The sequence below is a fragment of the Triturus cristatus genome, chromosome 9 (assembly GCF_964204655.1).
Source record: "Triturus cristatus chromosome 9, aTriCri1.1, whole genome shotgun sequence".
NCBI classification, from domain to species: Eukaryota; Metazoa; Chordata; class Amphibia; order Caudata; family Salamandridae; genus Triturus; species Triturus cristatus.
The window spans coordinates 680,608,503-680,619,420 of NC_140592.1; the positions used below are offsets into that span (position 1 = coordinate 680,608,503).

Consider the following 10,918-nt stretch of genomic DNA (forward strand, 5'->3'; position numbering starts at 1 on the left):
GAGGTTAAATATGAACTAATAGACGCTGACTTTCTTGGTATTTTTGCCTTTAGAGCCCCCTGGTCTTGGGTGCATAATTGTTTCCGCTTACCCATAGTTGAAGTTAGAGGGGTGGCCCAGCCCAGCCTCTTCCGGTCTCGGATGGGCCTGCCCTTGGCCCGGGCTTTGCCCGGGCACGCCCTTGCGCGTCCTGCACTGCGGGAGGGCCACTGTGCTTTTATCTTGCCCCCCGACGCGATGTCAGGTGCAGGAAAGAGCGTGCCTCTGGGGGATGTAGTTTTGATGGGCCGTTCTCCTCACGGCCAGAACTGAAGGAACCAGCCGTTCACCTCACGGCGGCAGAGGAGGCTGCACGACGATGCCCCCAGGCCGGTAAGTATCCCCTCAAATTTCCACTCAAATACTCCTACAAATTAGATGCACAAAACATTCCATATGCTCAGATTCCTGGGTGGGGGATAGAGTAATACCAAATATGGATCCTAGGCAAGGGTTAATACTAGCTCCACACGAGGGTTTGGGCTCTGCGCACACAGGCGTCACGGCAACTAATTCTTTACTGAAACAGCTCTATGGGTGGACAGGGTTAAGTAAGCAAACTAAGGACTATGTCTTGAAATGCGACATCTGCCAGCAGATGAAAGGCTCCACAGTTGCACGCCCGGCACAGACGCCATTACTAAAGACAGACAAACCTCTCGCATGTGTGTACTTTACCACTGCGGCCCCTTACAAATGGACGGGGCTTATATATATATCATCGTTGCAGTGGATTCCTGCTCGAGATTCATATGGGTTTGGCCTCAGCCTTCTGCTGACGCTCAAACGTTTATATAAGATTTGCAAGTCTTTATCGGTACATACGCAGTTAGCACGTTACACTCTGACCGCAGCCCTGCGTTTAGCTCTCAGGCTTACAAAGAGGCCATGGAAGGAATGGGCGTAACATTGCGGTTCTCATCTCTGTATCATCCTGACGGAAATTCTGTTGTGGAGAGAAAAAAACGTGACTTAAATAATCTTTAACAGCTAGGATATTAGGCAAGGGCGGTAGTTGGGTCGCACACCTGTATGGGGTACAGCGGGCATTAAATAACCAGCCAAGAAGCTCTCTAGGGGGTGTCACTCCATATGAAGTCCTCTTTGGGACACGGATGTGGGTACCTGATCTTGATTGTGAAGGTGCAGTGGTGGATGAAAAACCATTTGATATCCATGATCGTTTGGCTGTTTTACAGGATCTAAATGAATCCAGGAAAAAATAAAGCAATGTCCATCTAAAGCAGACAGTCACTGAAGAAGTCAAGGTAGTCACGGCAAGACCTGTCTGGATCCCAAAAAAAGGGGATCTGATCAGAGAGAAAATAGCGGACAAAAATGAATTTGGACCCTTTTACAGAAAACCTGTACCAGTCCTTGCAGTACATGGAACAAGATTTGTCTCAATCGGCTTAATCAAACCACACTATGTGGCCGATACTAAACAGTAGGCCTAGTGGACTCCGATGTAGCAGACGTCCTCCTCTAGCCACAATCCAAGAAGTTCAAACAGAACGACTCATCACATTTGAAGAGCCACCTGTAAGGAATGAAGGACTAAGCAACAATGCTATGGAACTTGTTCCACTTGAACCAAACATTCAAATTCAACATGAAAATCAAAATAATTCTCAAGTTGCCATTAGACCTAATACTGATGTCTACATGAACATGCCTCATCGAGAAGAGAATAACAATTCAAACAATCCCGATGCAATTCCAACAATTGATCGAACTGCTTCTGGCTATTTCATTAACTTTGATACGTTTTCTATGGATCCAAGCCAGCCGGAAACTACGCCAGCCAAAACACCATTCAAGCAAGATTTAAAGAATGTTCTTCTTTTTCTTCAAAAGACATACCTGGTATCACCTTGGATTGAACTCTGGGTAATTTCTGGGATAATGTTTTTTCTTTTATGGCTATGTTTAGTATTGACTTTTAGTATGCTTATAAATGAACATTATCTTCAACAAGATTCCACAACCCAAAAGGTCAACATCCTCTTGAAGCCACACACATCGTCACATCGTGAACAAAGAGACTTGTCACCAGTGAACATCACAGCTCTTCCTATACCAGATGGTATAGTATGGGACAAGGTTGATTTCAACATATTTGGACTGACTAAACTTTCAAAAATTAATCATGTATTTAAAATCTCATTAAGTGATTTCACTACCTCCAGTACATTTTCTGATGATTGGGACACTGAAACAGTTAATAACATGTTATCTGATTTAGAGGAAACTGCTGCATTTTCTAATAATGAAATGTTAGAAGGTTGATCAGATTATGACAAATTGTACTGTTACCAACTTTTGGTCATCATTTCCTGCACAAATCCATTTCACCTAGGAATGTATTTGAATACAATCAGTGGGAACATTGCCCAACACCACCAAAAAGTAGTTCACAAACATTTGCAAAAAGATGTGCATGCTTTTCAGGGTTTAGCATCACAGATCCAGCCTCATTCTATTATATGGTTGCACCAACATCAGCACTGAAAATTATGTTGACAAACACTAAACAGATTTACTCTGCTTCCTTTTTAGCCCAATTGTCTGAACAGAGTTTCGACCTATGGCAAGACGAAATTGACACAATATCAATTTGGGGTTCAAAGGACTGGCAAGTCCAGGGTACAGAGGCACTATTTAGAGCATGCCTCATTCCACAGCAGGTGATCTTTTTGAATGATACTGTGCAACAGACATCCTGTCTTGGAATAGCCAAGATGAAGGACCTGAACTCTCCAATGTTTCCTACACCAACACATGGGTGGCAGAATTCTTCTACAAAGGAAGGGGCAACAATTGATGACATATTAAAGTACAATAGAACAGACCCCAATTGGAAGGAGTGGGCGGTTTAGCCCTTAGACACAAACACATGTCATAAAAGGTTCCTGCACATCACCGAGGGACTCAATATGCACAGGCCAGACCCACGTTATGTACAGAGAGAACATCCAGGGGTAGTGACATTGTATAGTGTTGGGAAGTTGTGCCTACAATGACTAGAGACCTCAACACTACTAGAAGTAAAACAACATTTATCTTTACTCTCACAGGACATGGATCTTAGGGATTTTCTACGAGGACCTAGGAAACAACATCAAAAACGTTTCATATATGCATGCATTTATGCTGCCTATAATGAAATCTGGAAGATTTCCCAACAAGAAGCCGCAGAGAGAATACGGGAAATAGACCGTATAACCTTAGAAAAAGCTTTTGCTGTGGTGGATAATGGGTTAACAACTTTGACCTTCAAAGTATATTCATTGGGCAACATTCTATCTTCTGTTATTGACATACTGGAACAGGATTTAGCCATATTACAAAACGGCCAATCACATTTACGTTCTAATATGTTATTGAGCTGGACACTACAATATTTGCGTGCAGGCCTTGTGCCTTGGCGTTTTATAAACAGTACGTCTCTGTTTTCAGAATACAATCTAACTGATACACAGATCTAAATGGAACAAAGAGGAGCTAAATATACAATGCTGCAAATTGAAAAACTGGACAGACTACCATATACAGTAGCTGAATTACCATCAACTGAGTGGCTAATCCATGGCCAAATCACTCTCCCGGTCACTACATTTCAGTTTCACTATTGCCTTTAGCAAAGGCAGGCAGGCAGATATGAAACATTGGGTAAAGAAGACATTAAGAAATCCTGGGATTTACCATATAAATTTCGATGCCAGAGTGGGGATCGTGAAGTGTTTCTTAGTGGTACCAACTGCAAGAATGCTTTAAGCGATTCTCTCATATGCCAAGATATCGTTTTGCACGGAGCCTGCAATGGTTCAGTTTTGAATCTGTCTTGCCACATGAAAGGAACACCAGCTACCGTAATATCACCGGTGTTCGAGTGACTTTCGAATGGGAGTTACTTGATGCCGAAGGATCAAGGTTGTTGTGGCATACTTCCAGGCATTGCATATCTGGTCACCGTGAACATCAGGGTTACTTGCTGTATGCAAGTATTGTTTCCACCGACAAATTCAGTCAGTGAGGCGCTAGTATGGCCTTCACTGAATGTTTAGTTGATACAGTTTGATGCTTTATGCAGTATGAAAGCCATGCTTTTATAGAAATACGTGCCACTGACCTCCGCTCAAGAAACCTTTGAACTTCAAGTTGCAAGAACCTCGACCGAGATACAGGCGCTAATTCGAACAAACTGCCCCCTACATTTCGTAGAAATTGTGGGACGTATCTTTAACATGTCTGATACGAGTGGCATTAAACACCTTTTTAAGACCATAGGGTCTGGATTCCTTAGCACTTTCCAGGCTATCCTCTGAGTTATTCCTAACTTCATACACTCCGTGTTTGGAAGCATTTTCGGGGGACTACCTCTGATACTGCTCGCTGTAGCAGGAATCCTGATTATCGTCTACCTGCTGCGCAATGGGCGGACCATCCGCCAGCGAGATTGCGAAGGCTCCCCTAGAAAGACACTACCGTGAGCGCATGGTACAGCAGCTCGGTGCACCTCGCCTACGAGAACTAAGTGCTTCTTGGTTCTTATCCTTCAGACCAGTCTTTGAGGACTGCATCGTACCTGTCTTCCGATGCCTGTTCGGTGGAGGCGAATGCAAGTTGGACATCTGTCTGACACCTCTGACGGAGACGCCAGCGGACTTATACTCCAGGCTGGAACCTTTGTGGTCCCATGCACCATTCTGTCCCCAGCGTATTCCTATCTTGACGCATGCCTTCCTTGAGGAGCTGCAGGTGCCTTTCACGACTGAATTCAATTTCAGCTCCAGCATTGACACTGAGGTTTCGAATCTGGTACCAAAAGCCTACATACCAGCTACTGGCATTGAGGAGTTACATCTATGCACACTTGATGTGCTATGCAAGGTATTGCAATGTTTGTCCCCTGCTGTAACAGGCTGCGGTAATGTTATGTCTCCCAGCCAGGACTTCTAATCTGAATCTGGCTCATCATGTGCTGGGAACGAATATGGAACTTTTCCTTCCCTTTAATTTTTTTCTTAAAAGACTCATTTTCAAATTGACACTTTCTATTTCAAAGCATGGCCTTCTAAGTAACTACAGTAGTTCAACTTGTGTGATCGAACTCGTTTAGAACTGTGATTTGCGGAACTTTACAAAAGTGTCAAACATTACCAAAGAACATTCTTCCTCGTTTTTAAACTGTTTTAAAATAATTTTTTTACGGTTTTAGAAACATTTAAAAATGACTACTTGATAATTTTATGCACTGACACTGTTATAAATCTGTATTTCAAAAATGTGTTTTATTATTGTTAAGTATAAGGTGGAGTGGATGTTATATTTCATATCTGTCCAGGCATCATCGTACACTTTCCCTACATCAGCTCCCGTTATTTCATATGAACGATCCTTGTAAGGACATAACTCCAAATATGGATAGAATGCCTTATAGGGACATCACGCCTTATAAGGACTGCAGCCTTTTATGGACTAAACCTTTCACCTAGTTCCATGCCGAGGGTGGGTTTTTCCCAATTGATATTGCTAAGACGTCATCCTTAGCGCATATGAATAATTGATGAGCACACTCTCCAGGAGATATACTTCACCTCTCCCATCAACGCACAAGGTTTAATCCCCAACGTCATCCTCATACTGAACAATGGGTAACACACGTACATAGACTGTATAAATACAGCACCTCTTGCTATCAGAGAGCAGGAGGGAACCGAGACTTCAAGACCGACATACTGACCAGAGACGCTGCAGCTCTGGCATGCCATTGCTCCAGCTGACAGTGGTCTGACGATCCCTTGCGGGATGTCCAGCTCAAGTCCAGGATGAAGTCCCACACTCTCACTATTCAGGTATGGGGTTCCAACTAAAGCCTAGTGGGATTCTTGGCTCTTAGATTCTTGGCTCTTAGGCTTAGGCTCTGTAGCACCTACTCACATGCTAGGTACACTTAGGTACATCTAGTCCGGCATCTTAGGAGTACACAATTTATTTTATAAATGCATTTCATATTTCATGTATGTGTTCATGACTATTGAAAAAATGGTAGAACAATACTATTCCTTTTTATTCACTGTACTGCTGGTTCTATATCTCTGCTACTGTGTTACAGTTGTAACAGCGCACTTATTTTACATGAGAAAAACTATGGTACAATACATTCTTATTGTAAAAACGCTCGACTGTTTCTTCTCTGTATCTCTCTGAGAACAAAAACAAGCATGCACAAGTGACTGGGTGAAAAGTAGTATATTGTTTTCACGAGTCTGAGGTTATTGTGTTCTAAGGTTGCCAAAACGAATCTCTCTGATAACAGGAGATTCTAGTGGCACTGCAAGCTAGCTAATGCAAACCATAGGCTAACATATGCGGCGGGGTGTACGGAGTCAGTCTGCCACTAGACCCACAGTATATGTTATCCGTAAACAGCGTAGGTCCTGCATGACAGGGTACTATTAGGACTGCACTACAAGGGTGACAAATGCAAAAAGAACAGATGATGGACGGATTGCTGAACTAATAAAAAAATTTGCCACCAGTTACAGATCTGAGTTAAATCCATAATTATTTTTGCACTCCACGTCATTCCAGTTTAGACCAAGCCATATGCAAATCAGTCTTGACCCTGCTCCCAATGGGAACAGTCCAGCCCGAACTGCTAGGCCATTTCCTTCCTGGACCAGAAACAAGCATCCTGGGACAGGTTTTGAGGTAACACACCTCATCAGCAAGGCTATCTTGAATTTGGTGGCGTAGCGAGCACAGAACCCACGTCTGGGCATACCCTTTCCACATAGGTCGACAAATGCAAAAAGTACAGATGATGCATGGAATGCTGAATCAATCAAACATTCAGCCCCAGTAACAGATCTGAGTTAAATCCATTTTTTTTGCACGCCACGCCATTCCAGTTTAGAACCAGCCATATGCAAATCAACGTATTTATTTTAGTTATGTTAGTCTTGTTAGTTCAATGAAAGTAAAACAAGACTACAACACCAAGAATGTCTTAGGCACACAATTCCAGGACTGGATCAGAGAGGCATATTTACAAGGGCTTATCACCATCAGAACGTCATTTTTTGTGATGTTGTGGTGGCGATAACCCGTTTGCCTTATTTACAAGGCGGTGTTAAGACACTTAATACCGCCTTGTATTTAATGCCCCTTTCACGCAGCACTTAGCGTGAATGGGGCAGGCAATGGGTGTTGCAGTGGGCGTTCCACAGCAACACCCATTGATTTTTGATGCTACCCTCTTTTTACAAGGGTGGCGTAAATATGGCGCAGCGCCAAAAAAAAGACCATTTTGCAGCACACATAGAAAGAGTAAATTGCCAGTAGTGATTGTTCATGGACAGAAAGGAAGGTGTCCCTTCCTGCACATTAACAAATATTAGAATTCTGCAGCACACATAGAAGTTACAAATCGCCATTATGGATAGTTTATGTGCAGAAAGGAACACCTTCCTGCACATGAACAATCATTTCCTGCAACACAGGCACCCTTGCACTACGGTGCAAGGGTGCCTGCCTTGGTTCTAGGCAGCTAAATTTAGCGCTATGGGAAATGCAGGGGTGGGCGTTTCCAGGATGTTGGAGTGTGGCATTACTAATTGTGGCGTAGCATCGCTCTCCACCATTCTGCTGTAGATATGCCCCAGAGTCTGTAAAGAACTGGAGGTAAGCGCTCACCCATGCACCAGCCATCAGATTAAATCCCTAAGACTGCAATGAGAGTCAGCTGGTGTATCATACACATAGCAAATAATAGGTTATCATTCACTACTGGTGTAATAAAAAACAAGCATTGACATAGCCAATAGGTCTCGCCTTTGGGACCTTATAAGCATTTCGGTATGCAGCACATTATCCTATGTATTGTATTGCTAGGTATTGAATAGCTGTACAATTACTACATATTGTGTTATGCTGTCTGATTTATGACGAAATGCTTGCCTCTTCTGGGTGCTGTATGCATGCTTTTCAATTTAATAACATGTGTATCTCCCCTTTTGTCCCGATGTGCTACTGTCAGTGTGTGCTTCCTACAGTGCATTCTTCTGTGCTACTGCTCTTGTGATCCACTGTACTTGGGGACCTACGGCCCATTGCTGCTGCCTGTACTGTCAATATCATTCCCAACACAACTACTAAGCATCACACTTCTCTTAGTGTGACAATTCAGACTATTCCAGGTTCTCAAAGCACTTGCAAGGCAGGAATATTCTATTTTAAGGTATATTGAATTAATAATCAATGGTTGTTGTGCTCATCTCTATGTAAGACAAACAGCACCACCATGTGGCAGACTGCTATAAATTCTGGTGTTGACAATTAAGTGCGGGTGTGGCTCAAAATAAGCATTGATTTGCCATGGTGCAAACTCTTTGTCAATCTGCTACTGTTTTTGTTCAGTTTAATACAACCCGCAAAAAGTCCAAATTAATTTGAGCTATTTTTAACACCTAGGCATTTTCACAAAAACAGGCTCAGAAATGGTTCGCCTTAACGTTCAGGAGCATTTAAATATTCTCCACGAAACACAGTTTAATACTGGATTTTAAGACAAACGAACCTTCCGGGTGAAGACAATGCCTTCAGTTTGTACATATTCACGGGACTCTTTTATATTTGTTGAATTTGTAAACTAAACGTATCCGTTTCGGCTGTCAGATGTGTCCCAATTCGAGCACAGGGATTAGACGGCAGGTACAATGTGAGCAATTTAAAAAGTAGCTTTTTAAAGGCATGGACGGGGTTCGAACCCGTGATCTTCGGTTTACGAGACCGACGCCTTACCACTTGGCCACCGCGCCGCCGTTTTTAGGTTGCTTGACCGGGTATAATCAGATTGCACATCGGCGTAAAGTTCACAATGTACCATTACCCGTGAACGAAGCGCGTGCTTTTGGTCTTCTCCCCAGGGACCAAGCGTTATCAAGATAACAAGTGCGGCCGCGAAAGTTAAAGCGGCGCGCTTGTTTTCCTTCCCAGTAGCGGTTTACATCTTTGCATTTCTTGCTCATACATTAACCTGAGACATCCTACAAAACTCTAACAATTCACCTCCACCTTGATCCTCAGAAACACATTATTATTCCAGGACTGACAGATCCTGTTAAATTAATTATTATTGTTGCAACCAAACGGGGTTTTCTAGCCTCTTCAAAGTTCAAGGAACGAACGAGAACAGACGGAAAGGGAAGAGTCTGGGTGCAGGCCAGGGTCTTCCAACAGGGTTGATAGGCCTTTTTGTTTTGGGCTTATGAAAGTTTTGATTTGTCCTTCATTGCTGCCCTGGTGCAGGCTTGATTGGCGAAGAGAAGGTATGCTCTAGCCTTGCATGTCTAGTTAGAGGGCAAGGGGCAAGACCAGTCTAAGGTGCCTGACATGTTGTGAAATCACATGCATTTTTAAGGGTGTAGTATATAGCTGGTGGTGCACTTTGGAGCACACTGTCATACATATATTATATTAATACATCATGGTGTGCCATATAATTCACTTTACAGATATTAATACATCATGGTGTGCCATATAATTCACTTTACAGATATTAATACATCATGGTGTGCCATATAATTCCCTTTACAGATATTGATACATCGTGGTGTGCCATATAATTCACTTTACAGAAAGCGCACACTGCAGTCAGTGAAAGAAAACACCCATATCCAGGTTAAACAAAACATTTAAAGGCTTCTTTATTGCTCATTCACCTTCCGAACTCCATTATGATTAGCTTGGGGTGCTGCCGCACCTCGTGCGCCCCTACCTCCTGGGCTTATGTAGCAAATTGGAATATTTCCATACTTGACATTTCTGCAATTAGTCAGGGGCTCGCTACATTGATAACCCAGATTCTAAAGTTGGCCGAGTTCTGCACTGGGCCAATGCCCCCCCGCACTGCTTCCACGGTCAGTACTTTTAACATTTTTACAAACCCAACCTAGAGGCCCAAACCTTCTCACTTCCCTATACTTGCAACTGCTAGAATCATTTCTTACAAAGACGTTCCATTTTTAAATATAACATTCACTAGATTTGTATATACTTTCCGGCTGTTGTACCGATAAACTGCGAGTTCACCCCTTTTTGTCGACACCGTAGTCACAGAAGGAGTGTCTGTCTATCTGATGTCGCATTATCAAATGCATAGACTAGAGACGTATGCGGTTGCTTTTGCAGATAAGATTACATTTGCCTTTAATGTTCAATGAAAGAAACTAGAAAATAGTATTTGGGGTCCGTGCTGTTAAACTCCGTTTTACCGAGCACGCTTTTTTAGTTGCACTTGCATGAACAGCTTTGGTTTATTATTGTGTCTGTATAGCAAATCTTAACACCTTCTATGGGGCTGGGATACAGGGTCATGCACAAAACCAGAACTAATATTAGTTTAGTAGGCGAGTGACCGCACCGCACACATTCCTGCTTGCTTTAAGGGCGGATCCGCGTTTCCACCACATCGCACAATATACTGGGTGTATTTATCTTGGAATCACGAAGAACCTCGCACCGGCTGATGATTTTATCTGATTGTTACATTTGGGACGTTTAGGCAAATAACGGTGCATGAGCCAATGAGCGGACACTTAGCCAGAAAGCAATGCCTAGTAAGTGCCTCCTCGGCACGCCGTGCGCTCTCTTGCTAATGAATCACTTCGAGTATTATTAGAACAAAGATTTATATAGTGTACCTTCCTGGCAAAACATGTTTTGTTCGCCCATCAAACTTGCAAATTACTGTGACATGAGATGCTTTTGGATAAAATAAAACCACCTCCGTCATTTGAAATCATGTTTAGTTTTGTCAGCCAGCCAGCGGTGGAAATGGGACAGTAAGGGGCTAACAGCACACTGCTGCAAG

General features: G+C 42.9%; 1 non-coding gene across 1 annotated transcript; it reads right to left on the reverse strand.

The window, feature by feature from the left end:
• Positions 1–8,792: 8,792 nt before the first annotated feature.
• On the reverse strand, positions 8,793–8,864 carry TRNAT-CGU (transfer RNA threonine (anticodon CGU)). The gene has a single exon. It is a non-coding gene; the product is annotated as a tRNA-Thr (tRNA).
• Positions 8,865–10,918: the final 2,054 nt, after the last annotated feature.